This window comes from Coffea arabica, chromosome 10c (assembly GCF_036785885.1).
Source record: "Coffea arabica cultivar ET-39 chromosome 10c, Coffea Arabica ET-39 HiFi, whole genome shotgun sequence".
In the NCBI taxonomy this organism is placed as follows: domain Eukaryota; kingdom Viridiplantae; phylum Streptophyta; class Magnoliopsida; order Gentianales; family Rubiaceae; genus Coffea; species Coffea arabica.
The window spans coordinates 29,763,988-29,779,334 of NC_092329.1; the positions used below are offsets into that span (position 1 = coordinate 29,763,988).

At 33.0% G+C, this 15,347-nt stretch overlaps 2 long non-coding RNA genes across 3 annotated transcripts; one reads left to right on the forward strand and one right to left on the reverse strand.

Annotated features, from left to right (window-relative positions):
* Nucleotides 1-617: 617 nt before the first annotated feature.
* On the reverse strand, nt 618-11,816 carry LOC140016033 (uncharacterized). Its single transcript, XR_011822363.1, has 4 exons — nt 11,397-11,816; nt 10,645-10,700; nt 1,278-1,340; nt 618-1,014 (listed from the first exon to the last, which is right to left on the reverse strand). It is a non-coding gene; the product is annotated as an uncharacterized lncRNA (long non-coding RNA).
* Nucleotides 11,817-12,231: 415 nt separating this feature from the next.
* Nucleotides 12,232-15,080, forward strand: LOC140016212 (uncharacterized). 2 transcript variants are annotated; one of them, XR_011822556.1, is made up of 6 exons: nt 12,232-12,558; nt 12,708-12,986; nt 13,093-13,269; nt 13,683-13,783; nt 13,939-14,001; nt 14,735-15,080. It is a non-coding gene; the product is annotated as an uncharacterized lncRNA (long non-coding RNA). The 2 variants fall into 2 exon arrangements; XR_011822557.1 differs by lacking the exon at nt 13,939-14,001 and having other exon boundaries at nt 13,093-13,783.
* Nucleotides 15,081-15,347: the final 267 nt, after the last annotated feature.

A 15,347-nucleotide genomic window follows, 5' to 3' on the forward strand; every position in this document is an offset into this window, starting at 1 on the left:
TTTTCCTAAAAAATTCATTTTTAGGTGACTTGGTACACCTTAACTCATTACCAAGTGGCGACTCCGTTTTTTTATTTCAAAAACCCTTTTTAAACCATAATTTTTGGGTCAAATCGTCGCACTCTCAAAACCCCCATCTAGACCCATTTTCCTTTTAAATCACAATTCATTTTTCAAATCACAAATTGAATCAAAAAATACATTTTTAAACCATTTATTTATTTATCAAAAAATGGGGCGCGACAAATATTACTTAAATAGTGAAAATATAGGAGGTGGGTGTGACTGCCTCACCTCCCCCTAAGGCGAACCAAAGGGTTCGGCGGACCGCCTGCCCAACTCTCGCCGGGACTCAATCGTTCACTTCAATCAAATCCGGAATACAAACATAGGAATAACATAACAACAATCCAAAACTTAAGTGAAACTTATATACCTTGCTATCTCAAAAGGAAATACAACCGTCGAATATACAAAGGTTCTCAATTCACTATACAACCAGCCCGTGCCAAGCACTAGGGCGAGAACCATTACAAAAAAAAAAAAAAAAAAAACCAAGAGCTAGACCAAGCTAGTCTATATGGGCTCTCGTCCTTGCTCGCCTTTCCCTGCTAAGGAAAACAAAACTAAAAGAATGAGCTAAAAGCTCAGCGAGATTCTATACACAAAAACAAGTAATTAAACAAGGACATTAATCATGTAATAACAAATAATCCAAAAAACATGTCCAATAGAAAGCAATGATAATACATTTATTAAAAGGATACAGGCTCACCAAGAGCAATTCGTTCGTTCATTCCCAATTCGTTCGTTCATTTAAAAAATGCGTTTTTGTAAGTAAAACACCTCGTTTTTTTTACGTTCGTTTGTTCATTCTCATTCACCTCCCCCTGGACGTTGGCCAAGCTTTTCACCCCCATCTGGACGTTGGCCGGACTCCACCCGACAACAAGGTAATACTCGAGTATACCAAACGTTCACCCAGGTCACCAAATCGCCCGATCGAGTCCGCTTCTGGCTCGAGTCAATCAGAAACAAGGGCAATGGCCCAGTTCAGCCAAAAGAATTACAATCATGCGCAACTAGTATTTCAACATTTAATCACCGAAAATTTCATATTTATTTAGGTCGAGTGCTATAAAGTACACACTCACCTAGCAAAAGTTCATTTTAGAAATCATAGAAAACAATTAACATTTAATCAAATATTCACAAATAATCACATAGTCACAACAATCCACATAGTCATAGAAACAAAACGTATATAGAACACTCACCTATTTAAGCAAAATAATGTCCAAAGTATCCTACCGGATAACACTCTCAATCACCAAGGAACCCTAATAATAGCCAAGAGAAAATATTACAGTTAAACCCCTCCAAAGTTTAAGTGAATCAAAGAAAATCCGAATAACTACTAGTACAAAGTATAAGTATAGTTTTGGAAGTGAAAAGAGTACATTTAAACCAAAGGCTATGAGTAAAATATTTGTAAAACTTATGCTTGTTCGTAAAACTTTGAAATCTTCATTTAAGTCGAAGTGACAAAGAAAATGTACTCCGAGCAGTCATTATTTTATTTCTCAAGGGTATAAGTTCGGCCAAATCCTTACTTTTATACCTCGATAAAAGAAGATGCAAATATTCTAGATGGTTCAAGTGATATTCACTCTTAACCCTTACTCAAGTTGCAAGTATAGTTCTCTAGTTCTCGAGCGTAAATTTGGGCAGCATGCCCTTTGTATTTTCCTATTTCCATCCATTTATGGCTTCATTATTTTCCTCAGCCAATCCCAAAGTTATACACAATATAAATTCATCTCAATAGCCATTCAATAGGCTCAAAGTCATATGAGTACAAAATCAAGTTAACAACATGTGCGGAAATGAGATTTAACAAAAGACAGATTTGACGTGTTTTTGCGTAACGGTCACAACCGAAACTACGCTAATCGAATTAGGATGAAACTTATACCGTTTCGAAGCTAACACAAAGGCCTACAATTCCCATGAAGATCACTTAGTCAAATTTCCAGTGTAACCACCTAGTCAAATTCCCAGTTCACAGAACCAAATTCCAACTAGTCGGCTAATTAACCGTACTACCTTTAAATGGCCATATCTCAGGCTACCAAAGTCCGTTTAAGGCGTTCTTGGAGGCGTTAAAAAGCAAAGACAGAGTACTAAAACTTTCATGTTTTGGAAAATGGCTAAATTAGCACAGATCATAGTGAATAGACACGGTCAACTGGATGAACTGTCTAAAACGGATCACTGGATGCATTCTAGGGCAGTGAGGGTATTTTGATCTTTTTATAGGCTACATTGCTCTGATTGGGCTGAAATTTTGTATGTGACTATAAAAAATCATTCTCTACAACTTTCATGTTTTATGCTAAGCCTAATTCGGCCTCTAACATAGGGTACTGAAACCAGACAGAATTGAAGCATACAATTCCAGAAATCTGGAATTTTGGGATTTCAAGGGCAATCTCTTCATTTTCTTGATTCAATCACTACCACAACCTCTTATACAAGCCTATATACATCATATACCACTCCTACAACAAGTATAAGAAGGAAGTCAGTCAAACCCTAGCTTACATATATCACCCCAAAATCATCACAACAACTTGTATAGCTACTAATCTAACCAAAACATGAGTTATATAACATTTTAAACAAAAATAAAAGAACCAAAGCCATGGGTCAGACCTTATACCTCAAAAAAAGGGCTTGCAAGAGTAATACTTCACCTCCTCTTGAAATTTTTGGTTCCCTTAGCTTCCCAAGTTCACAACTCACAAGTTAATCGGTTTAGAATCTTGTTTCTTTCACTCAAATGGTGCAAATCAAGATGGATTGAAGGTTTTTCTTTCTTGCTCTCTCTCTCTCTCTCTCCCTTGCTCAACCAAAACAGAAAGAAATGAAGGAAAATAAGCTGAAATGAAGGATAAAAGAGCAAGGAAAAAAAATTAATCAAAGAGCCATAAGGTGGTAACACTTGTCACCACCAAAGCCATGCAAATTTTTCTCTCTTTACCTTGCATTTTTGGCCACAAATTTTGGCCATATGGATGAGTATGAGGGGGGATATTTTGCAAAAATATCAAGGGTATGTGGTGGTAAGGAAATGGTGTTCAAGTGGTGGGTTCAATCGGTAGTGATCGATACCCGTCGGTTTGACGCGATTTCTCTTAAATCGCGTATACTAGGGTTTTTAGCTTATAATCACTAACTTATTATTATCACTTCTAGTCATATAGTGTTTCCTCATCCAAAAGTCACTTTTACCTATCAAATTTGATCCTCACTCCGTACCGAATAATCATACTACGGAAAAACGTGAAGCCCTAATTCGCTCTTAATTTGGAAAGGAAAAGTGAAACCCTACTTCTTAGGTTCATTTGCACCTATTGAGGAATGATTGGGTAGTAGGGCCATAGTAAATGAATAATTTCCAAATAAAAGGCATTTTTAAGAAAAAAAACGTGAGGAATTTTACAATTCCAGTGATTAAAATTAGGGTTTCAATTAAAATATGAGGGATTTAAGAAAACCGGTTGGTCACAAGTAAATTAGGATTTTTGATTAAAATTTTAGGGTTTCTAGTCTTTTAAAACAAAATAAGGTTTTAAATCAAACCCAAAGAAATACACTTTAGTATTTTCTTTACAAACAACCTCCTAATTTTCGGGGTATCACAATCTCTCTTCCTTCAAAAAATTTCGTCCTCGAAATTTCAACTGGCATTAATCAAATTAAACAATTCTCGAAATTTTTACCTTCCATTGCCTCAGAGGACCCCGGAATTTTATTACAAGCTTGTAGTGTAATTGACTCATCCATGGCCCACAATTTTATTTGATATATTAGGACAAAGATAAGTGTTTTTTTAGTGGTGATTTGAATGTTGATGGGTAGGTAATAGTGATAGCAAGTAAAGATAAATTAAATAAAGACTGTGAACCATTTTTTGCCTTTATATTTTTGTTGTATATTATAACTCAAGGGCATTATAGAAATTTTGAGAAAAAAAGTATAGCCTTTTGGGTCTAGAATGTTACTTAAATAGGAAAATAGGGGAGGTAGGTGTAATTTTTAGAACTTATTTTAGAACTTATGAATCAATCATACCAACATTATCACTCAACTTATTTCGTGCCCATTTGACTAAACATTATATGCACAAAAAAATCATCAATGGCCCGCAATTTTATTACAAGCTTGTAGTGTAATAGACTCATCCATAGAACAAAGATAAGTGTTTATTTAATGGTGATTTAGATATTTATGGGTAGGTAATCTAGATGGCAAGTAAAGATAAATTAAATAAAGACTGTGAACCATTTTTTGCCTTTATATTTTTGTTGTGAATTATAACTCAAGGGGATTATAGGAATTTCGAGAAAAAGTATAGTCTTTTGGGTCTAAATTATTACTTAAATATTGAAAATAGGGGAGGTAGGTATAATTTTTAGAACTTATGAATCAATCATACTAAAATTATTACTCAACTCATTTCATGCCCATTTGACTAACATTAATGATGATTTGATATATTAGAACAATGATAAGTATTTATTTATTGATAATTTGGATGTTGATTGGTAGATAATAGCGATAGCAAGTAAAGATAAATTAAATAAAGACTGTGAACCATTTTTTGCCCTTATATTTCTGTTGTAAATTATAACTCAAGGGCATTGCATAAATTTTGAGAAAAAGTAGTCTTTTGGGCCTAGATGTTACTTAAATAGTGAAAATAGGGGAGGTAGCTGTAAATATTAGGACTTACTTTAGAACTTATGAATCAATCATACCAAAATTATCACTCAACTTATTTCATGCCCATTTGACTAAACATTGTGTACACTAAAAACATCATCCATGCCCCGCAATTTTATTACAAGCTTGGAGTGTAATAGACTCATCCATGGCCCGCAATTTTATTTGATATATTAAAACAAAGATAAGTGTTCATTTGATGGTGATTTGGACGTTGTTGGGTAGGTAATAATGATGGCAAATAAAAATAAATTAAATAAAGACTGCGAATCATTTTTTGCCTTTATATTTTTGTTGTGAATTATAACTCAAGGGCATTATAGAAATTTTGAGAAATAGTATAATCTTTTGGGTCTCGAATATTACTTAAATAGTGAAAATATGGGAGGTAGGTATACTTTTTAAAACTTATTTTATAACTTGTGAATCAATCATACAAGAATTATTACTCAACTTATTTCGTGCCCATTTGACTAAACATTGTATACACAAAAAACATCGTCCATGGCCTGCAATTTTATTAAAAACTTGCAGTTTAATAGAATCATCCATGGCCCGCACTTTTATTTGATATATTAGAGCAAAGATAAATATTTATTTAATAGTGATTTGGATGTTGATGGGCATGTAATAGTGATAGCAAGTAAAGATAAATTAAATAAAGACTATGAACCATTTTTTGCCTTTATATTTTTGTTGTAAATTATAACTCAAGGGCATTATAGAAATTTTGAGAAAAAGTATATTCTTTTGGGCCTAGAATGTTACTTAATAGTTAAAATAGGGAAAGTAGGTACAATTTTTAGAACTTATGAATCAATCATACCAAAATTATCATTCAACTTATTTCGTGCCCATTTGACTAAACATTGTATACACCAAAAACATCATCCATGACCCGCAATTTTATTACAAGCTTGCACTGTAATAGACTCATCCGTGGCCCACAATTTTATTTGATAGATTAGAACAAAGATAAGTGTTTATTTAGTGGTGATTTGGATGTTGATGGGTAGGTAATAGTGATAGCAAGTAAAGATAAATTAAATAAAGACTGTGAACCATTTTTTGCCTTTATATTTTTGTTGTAAATTATAACTCAAGGGCATTATAGAAATTTTGAGAAAAAAGTATAGCCTTTTGGGTCTAGAATGTTACTTAAATAGGAAAATAAGGGAGGTAGGTGTAATTTTTAGAACTTATGAATCAATCATACCAACATTATCACTCAACTTATTTCGTGCCCATTTGACTAAACATTGTATGCACAAAAAACATCATCCATGGCCCGCAATTTTATTACAAGCTTGCAGTGTAATTGACTCATCCATAGAACAAAGATAAGTGTTTATATAATGGTGATTTGGATATTTATCGGTAGGTAATCTAGATGGCAAGTAAAGATAAATTAACTAAAGAATGTGAACCATTTTTTGCCTTTATATTTTTGTTGTAAATTATAACTCAAGGGCATTATAGAAATTTTGAGAAAAAAGTATAGCCTTTTGGGTCTAAAATGTTGCTTAAATAGTGAAAATAGAGGAGGTAGGTGTAATTTTTGGAGCTTATTTTAGAGCTTATGAATCAATCATACGAAAATTATTACTCAACTTATTTCGTGCCCATTTGACTAAACATTGTATCCACAAAAAAAATCATCCATGACCTGCAATTTTATTAAAAGCTTGCAATGTAATAGAATCATCCATGGCCCACAATTTCATTTGATATATTAGAACAAAGATAAGTGTTTATTTAATAGTGATTTGGATGTTGATGGGTAGGTAATAATGATAGTAAGTAAATATAAATTAAATAATGACTGTATACCATTTTTTGCCTTCATATTTTTGTTATGAATTATAACTCAAAGGCATTATAAGAATTTTGAGAAAAAGCATAGCCTTTTGTGCCTAGAATGTTACTTAAATAGTGAAAATAGGGAAGGTAGGTGTAATGTTTTGAACTTGAGAAGAGCTTTCTGAAATTGTCAAAAACCTTAGGGGAGGTATGTGTAATTAACCCTTATGAAATTTGTGTTGAAGTGTACCCTTTTTATTTCCTAAAAAGTATGGCATAGTCTTATATATCAATTATTCTTTTTTGGGCAAAATACACTTTACTCAACCCTCCCATTGTTTCAAAAACTATATATAACCCTATCATAGTTTGGATTAAAGTGTCAAAATGACAGAAATGATCATTTGTAACCGAATCCATGAAAATGTTGAAATTACCCTTGTTTAAATTCTAAAATAACTGAAGCGACCGAACTATATAAAAATAATATGCATGACACTCTAACGTCGTATGGTTTTATGTTTTACCATATAACCTACATATGATTTAGTGTTTTACCATATAATCCCTTTATAGTTTTTAAAATAAATACATAACTTCCGTGATTAATAAATAATTTTCAACTTTACATAAGGGTAGTTTTGACATTTTAGTTGATTCCGTTATGGAATGCAAATTTCGTTCTTTTAATATTTTAATCCAAACCATGAGGGGGTTATGTATAGTTTTTGAAACCATGGAGAGGTTATGTGCAAAAGAGTTATACCATAGGGGAATAAAAAGTGTATTTTGCCCTTTTTTTTTAAGTGTAAGCGGAAAGTTTCGGATTGCATTCCCTCCTAAAAAGTTTTGCATAGTCTTATGTATCACTTACACTTCCTCTCTTTGTACCATCCAATCCATCTCTTCTCCTACACATGAATTATTCAACCACCCCTTTAGAAAATCTTGCCATTCATCTATAATCCTCAAAAAGGGAAAAAAAAAAAAAAAAAAAAAAAGGAAACAGCAATACGCAATTGTTACTAAACCATGAGATTTTCTAGGTAATAAAACCATTTATCCACATTGATCCACTAGTCCTAAATAACTTCAAACTGCGTACGACTCTAATAATTAATTCTCCATAAAATTTTACGAACATAATCCAAAATATCTACCAGCCACACCTTTGTTTTACTGGCCATCCTTCTCCTTTGGTTAGATCAAAGAATTCTTACAAGACATAAAAGTGTGCAGGGATCAAAATTGAGTCAAACATGGACTGATTATATGGTAATTTGGACGAATTTGAGTGGCTTTTGTAGGGTAAGTTGGACCGACTTCATCGTTGTTTTGAATAATTTGCCAAGGTACAAATTACTCGGTGTACTTAACAGTGACTCTTCTAGTGTTGATATTTAAAATTGCTTGGCAACGGACAAAGCAGACCGACATTTCTTTAATGTAACATGTGAGGTCACAACTTGGCGTGTGAAATAATATTTAGTAGTACAAGGCTCTTTTCTTTGACTTCTACAATTGTTATCTTTAGAAAATGATGGAAGTGACTACATTATGTTTAAAATTGGTCAGAAACCATTTGCTAGAGATTGTTTTGTGTCTTTGACAAAGTATTTGTTTCATTGACATCCTCAAGTGTAGTCATAAAATGATTGAGGTTAATGTTCTAACTTTTGTTGGACGTTCATTTGCATAGCTTAATTTGTTACTTGAAAAAGCTTTTTGGAACATCGTTTGGTTTTGAACTTTGTAATTGCAGATGTTTTAATAAGACTGGTCTCATGGCAGTAAAGTTCCTCATACATATCCCTGTTTGTCTCTTTAAGTTCTATTTATTTAACTAATGATTCAGGCTTTGTATGCTTTTTATTTTTTTTTTATTTTGTTAATATGGGTCAGGGGTGATGTGGAGAAGTCTGTTTCCCTAATTGTTGATTGGCCTTTTCCGATGGTTGAAACAACTGGGAATGGCTATGGCTTCAGACTTGCAAGAGTTTAGGCACCGTGGGTAGTCGCTGGCAATGGCTGGAGTAGGGCTGCAAACGAATCGAACCGCTCGCGTCAAGCTCGAGTCGAGTTCAAAATATTAAGCTCGTCTCGCGAGCTCAAGTATATATATATAATATTTTTTATTTTTTTATTTTAAGTATATATATTTTTTATTTTCTTATTTTAATAGTAAAATTACATATATATCCTTAATATTTTATTATTTATTAAGAAAAAAATATTATTTTATTTATTTTTTTAAAAATAAAATAATTATTTTTTTTTCGAGCTCGAGCTTTAAATTGCCGACTCGTCGAGCTTGGTAAAATTTAGTCGAGACTCGGCTCGATTAGCCCAAATCTCAATTCGACTCGACTCGTTTGCAGCCCTAGGCTGGAGTGAAGGATATTTCTATTTGTTTCTTGGCGTGCATATTTTTTGGAACTCTTTATCATTAATGGGGTACAAATTGATGCATATTTTTTTGGAACTCTTTATCATTAATGGGTACAAATTGATGTAGTCATTATCTATCATATGAGGAGGTATATTTAACTTTTGAAACAATAAAATAAAAAAACTCTAACTTGTGAAACGGGAATGGAACCAAGTGAAATCGCTACTAACTTTAAGGAAGATTTTTGAAATTATCCTTATCTTTAAAATATCTTATTTATATATATACACACATATGCATACACTGTTGTTTCTAGTCAAGATCTAAAATCCTTCATTTGGCAAGACATAATATATATATGTGTGTGTGTGTTCATATGATGAATATTTTATATACTGACACTATATATATTAGCGGGTTTAAATACACAAAGAATCTTCTATCCAATATTTATACTATTTTCTATTTCAACATTTATTAAATCATCATATATCTTTCATAAATATCCTATTTTAGTTCTCTTTCTTGTCCTTTGCGATCTATTATCTTTCACAATTTGAATTTTAATTTTAAAACTTGCTTTTATGACATGCAACCAAACCTATTAGTATACATAGTATCGATATGTGTGTGTATATATCCGTACTTGAGACATAGCACTGGTGTACCTTATGGCTAACCCACAAGGCACAAGGCACAAAGCTAAACAAATTTAAATGTCATCAAATACTGAATACAATTCCCTGCACAGTCATCATTTCCTTCACAACTGTAGGGGATTTTATATTACAAGTTGACCTAAAGATTTTTGGGAAGTATCATGAAATCTTTAGGAAGTATCATGATTATCCAATAAAAAAGGACTCAATTCATTATTTCGAGATAAACGATAAAAAAGTAGAACCAAGAGAACCTAATGCAAGTATACAAGCAATCATTTCCAAATGCTTACATAACTAGCAAAAGTGGAAAAACAAAAATAAATTCCCATTGCTTTGTTTCAATCATCTCTCCACTAGGATCAAGGTCTAAACGCCACAAATCCTTGACTTGAACATCTTTAAATGCTTTAATCTTTGGGAAATGATAATAAGTGGAATGAGCAACAATTGCTCAATAAGCAGCACTTATACTTCCTTATTGACCTAAGCATGTTAGTATATATAATACCGTTCAAATATTGATTGATACTTATATATATAAATTCACAAAGAAATTCAATGGCAAGACGTGATCATCATCAATATTTTAAATACAACGCATGCATCACAATGTTTATAATCATAAATGTGCTCAAGATATAAAGTTAGCCAATGGCCTAGGATATCTAGTTGTTAACTGACCAATTAATGCAGTTCAAGGTGCTAATTGTAATATAATTAGCCCTCCAATGATACTAACTACCACATGATTAGTCTGTTCAAAGATAACAATAACATCCAATTCATCGTTGCTACTACCATTTAAGGAACTAGTCCGGTCAAAAGTAAGTTTATACAAGAGCTCAACAATGTAGTACTCATCATCCTCATTTAACAATAGTTTTGCATTTATAGTACATCAATAATATACATATGATCATGCCATTTCAATATATAAAATAGCTTTTAAAGTCACAAGAAGTTAATAAGTATATTTTCAAAAGATAAAGAGTATGCATCACTTACCTCCACCAAACGACTTAACATCCAACTCAATTTCAAGCCATTTCAATAGAACTTACCTAAGCATAAAAAAGTACTTAATCAAATCCTAAAGACTCTTATCCATACTAAATTATCATAAAAAGCAGCCCAAACTCCAGCCTCAAGTAATTACCTACAATAAACATCATCCTCTCACTCTAATGAAACACAAGGGTCAATTTTAAAAATTTATCAATTCTTGTAGATACATAATTAGGGCAATATCTTTATATGTGCTTAAATCTTGTGAGTCTAGTTTCTAATGCAATAAATAGTATTTAATTTCGAGTTTTCTACATCAAGATATGACCAAAACACTGAAGTGCGATAGTACAAAGAGCTGAATCCAGTTCAAACATTCGCGAGGAATCCAGCCGCAGATTTAGGGCTAGATTTGTAGCAGAAACTAGTGCCAATTTCAGGTCTCAAGTCCTATTTCACCATAACTCATCTCCAAGCTTCTATAATCATCAAAATCAATATTTTTACATTCTACAATCGTATTATTACATTCATAAACTTGAAAATAAGGTATTGACCCAAATTACACGATTTCCATCAAGACTACCCATCTTCATTTCAAGACAAATACTGATCCACACACACAAGTAGAGACCAAAACCAACTCCAAACTCTAACACTAAGAATTCTAAACTAAGGATTTGGAGCAAACACAACCCAACCACTATAATGTAAGAGAATTCAAAATTAGGTTCAAAACCATAAGAAATTACCTTTAGTTAGTTTGCAAGGTGGAATCTCCTAGCTTTCCACTCTTTGTTCGATCTTGATTTCCTAAGGAAGCCTTCTTGATTGCAAGGAAAAGAAGAGAAAGAGGAAGATCTTTAGGGGAGCAAGGAGAAAGAAAGGATAAGAAGAAGGTCTGAAGGAAATTAAACCAAGCTGTTTTAGTATTTAGTTTCCTAATTCTTTTTGGTGTCTTATTTGTTTAGTTTCGTAGTAGATTAGGAAATCTCAGATCAATTTTCAAGTAAATTTCAGTTTACAAGCTTATTTGTTTTAGGAAACTTTGGAGTTTATAAATACTATCAAAGTAGTAGGTTCTTAGTTGAAGAGTTGAGTTGACTCTAGAGAGTGGGTTGAGAGAAAGGCTCACAATTGAGATTTGTGATTTGTCGTGGGTGAAAGGCTACAACTTGATATTGCTATTATTGAGTTTTGGATTAAATACATTGAGTATTTGTTCTGTGTTAATTCCTCTCCTCTACCCACATAGTTTTATGTGACAAAATTGCTTCCGCAGTGTGTGCATGTAATTTTTTTTTTTTTTTTGTGCCAACAAAGTCATTTGTCAAGAAGAAGAAAGGAAGAAGGAATATCGCCTTCCATTAAGTTCCCAAATTTGCACCGTAAGCCTCCAATTCCTTTACACTAATAATTTTCACCCTAGAGTTTTAAAATTCATAACAAAACCTAGAAAATACTGGCTAATTCCTTTGTTTATTATTGAAAAAAAATCATAGAAATGTTGACCTGACATGGAAGTGATATAAATAATGCCCGGCAAGCAAGGCAAATTATTTTTTAAATGTTGGGTTGCCGGGCTGACTAGGCCTAGTAGCCAGTTGGGAATCTTTCTAAAAGGCTACTGGGCTGTCAGCCTGATAGCCTGCTTGGAATTTTTTTTTAAATGGCCTGGCAGTTGGATTTTTTTTTAAAAAAAAAAAAAAATTTGAAGGCTGCCAGGCTTACCTGTTTGCTGAATCAATTTGTTTTATTCTATGTCCAAATTTAAGAAAAATTTTTAGATGAAAAAAAAAACACATCTGGTCGAATTTACAAGAAGATTCATTAGTTATTGAAAAAGCCTAAGAATAATCCAGTCTTTGAATTCATAATTTTTACACCTGGGTTTTGCTCAGTTTGTCTAATCAGGTGTGTTCATTGACCTTTTCTCTTAATCTCTTTAATCTTTTTGACCAGGCAGGATTGTATGCAAAAGACGTGATTCTTGTTTTTTTTTTCAGCCTCTAATTTGATATTGGATGTAATATGTTAATTGGGAATTTTGACTCTTTCCTTAGCAAAATTGGATTGGCAGCTATCCCCTTTTGGCTTTACTTGAGTTCTGATTTGGAGATGAGAGCAGTTCTTAGGTCCATCAAGCAATTCAGATCAGCTTCTCGGTACAGAGGAGATACTATCGCTAACGGATTTCCAAAAAGACTAGCATTTTTGGGTCAATACGAGTGGAAGGGCAACCTACAGTCTACACCAATATGCAGATATTTGCAGATGTTACTATCCATCTTACCTATTCTCCAGAGGTTTGCATGCTGATGCTACAAGAGTAGCTATTGGAGGTTGATACCTTATTAGTGATTTATGGTTCGCTATTCTGGTGGCATTTTTAATGGACATGAAGTTCTAGTTTTTGTTGTTTATTGGATCATTTTGCGTCAATTGCAGAAATAAATGGAGCAGGGCCCCTTGTAGAATACGAGCGAAGAGTTACCTCTGGTGAACTTGTGGATGGAGATGTTTGCCAAGTTGGTTAACGGAATTACCACTTTATGATTTAATTCCTTTGAAGGTAACAGAGTGCATAGTGATTAGTAAACACACAAGGCGAGGATTTTAAGAATGGTAATCCTATTGCTTGTACTCTTGTTAAGTTTGTTGCAACTTACATCTACACCTGGCTGAGCTACTCTCCTTTCAAAAGATTTTTTCTCGTTAGCTTGTAACAATAATGGCAAACTAGAAATGATATCTTAGCTTGCTGATATCATGTGTAAATCTGCTCGATAATTTTAGACGTACTGGCTACAGATAATTTTAACAGTTAAATAGATGTTAGGTAAACATTTTGCTACTTGTATTTCTCTTTCCTTATAGATACTAAGGATTGCTTTCAAAAGAGAATAGGTTTTAAAAAAAGGAAATTTTGAATGATGTTAAGAAAAACATTTCTGTACTATGTGAGCAGTGTATGGTCATAGTCTTCTATGTTGTCGTTGTCTTTTAAAAGTGAAACACCTTCTGAAATGAATTTGCAGTTAGGCACTTTGAGAGAACTTCAGAGACTCTGCGAACAGCTGGTTGAAAATGCTGATGCTTGCCAACTTGATTGATATGCGGCAGCTGAGAAAGCTGGAAGGTAAAGTTTGTTAAACTTTCTACCATCTGTCATGAGTAAAACTTGTAGCTTTGTCCTTTCGTATAGTTTGTTACAAAAGATTTTCAAGCTGAGTTTTCATATAATTCATTCTTCAAGTTACTTTAAGCATTTTATGGATCTTTGGTCTATTTCAGGAGCAGGTGGCTGTGGTCGCCACCTTTTTCTTCTAGATTCCTGACCGTTGCTTATTATGCACGGTAGGCATAGTTCCATACCACTCCAATATCATATTTATATTCTTGCGATTTTTTTCCAGCAATAAGCAAAGGAATTAGTCAAAAATACTTAGGGTATCACATTCTTCCCTCCTTATAAAAGTTTCATTCTCGAAACTTGAGCAATGTAGTTCCTCAAATTTACAACAACAATGAAGTCTGGCAAATAGAACACATACTTTCCTATTATCATAAAACTCCCCGATGTAATTTCAAAATTGAAAGCCCTTTAGAGTCCTACTAAACTTCTACTGCATACTATAGCTATTTGTACACATACAATGATACAAGGTATCCAATTTGATCGCATCTTGTTTTGTACTAATAGAAAAATGAGGGAAGAGAGCTCGCGAGTTTTTACAACTAATTTGTTTTGACTTGCTCCAATATAAAAAGAGTTAAACCTAGAATGTAGCCCTCAAATACATTTCCAAAAATAATATTTAATTTTCGTGTATGAATAACAAAAAAATTCAAATAATTTTATTTTTTCTTATATTTTTTGAAAACTTGCCTACAACTTTTTACGTCAATTTCAATCTACTATTGCTTGACCTCTTCCACTTAAAATTTATTTTAACAACACCTTTGTCAATGCTCAACAAATGAAGGAAAGCAATCCTCCATACCTACAGCGATTTATCTTATTAGAAGATAACTTGAAAATTTCTTGTATTTTTCACATTTGCTCAAAATTTTTCATATGATTGATCAGGTGGATTTTACTTCAACAAGAATTTGATTTGGAGATTCGTGATAAGAAATGAGTGGAATACTTAGTTGCGGATCATTTGAGTTGCTTACTCTTTGCTCAAGACGATTTTGTAATAAGGGAGACTTTCCCTGATAAGCAACTGTTCTCTACTCGCTCTTCTCTCCCTTGGTATGCAGATATTGTAAATTATTTAGTTACTAATCAATTGCCTGCATGTTGTCAAAGGCAAAAGGAGATAAGTTTAGGAGTGATGCTAAGTATTACTTGTGGGATGACCCCTACTTATGGAGACAATGTGCAAATCAAGTACTGCGAAGATGCGTAAGTGAAAGTGAGTTCAATTCAATTCTAACATTTTGTTACTCTTATGCATGCGGAGGTCATTTTAGACCGCAAAGGATGGTTCGTAAGGTGTTGGAAAACAGTTTTTACTGGCACTCCATTTTCAAGGATGCGTATTTGTTCTGTAAGTTTTGTGACAGGTGCCAAAGGATAGGAAATATATCTCATCGAAATCATATGCCACAAATTCCTATAATTTTTTGTAAAATTTTTTATATGTGGGGTATTGATTTTATGAGTGCTTTCCCTTCATCTTATAGTTTCCTTTATA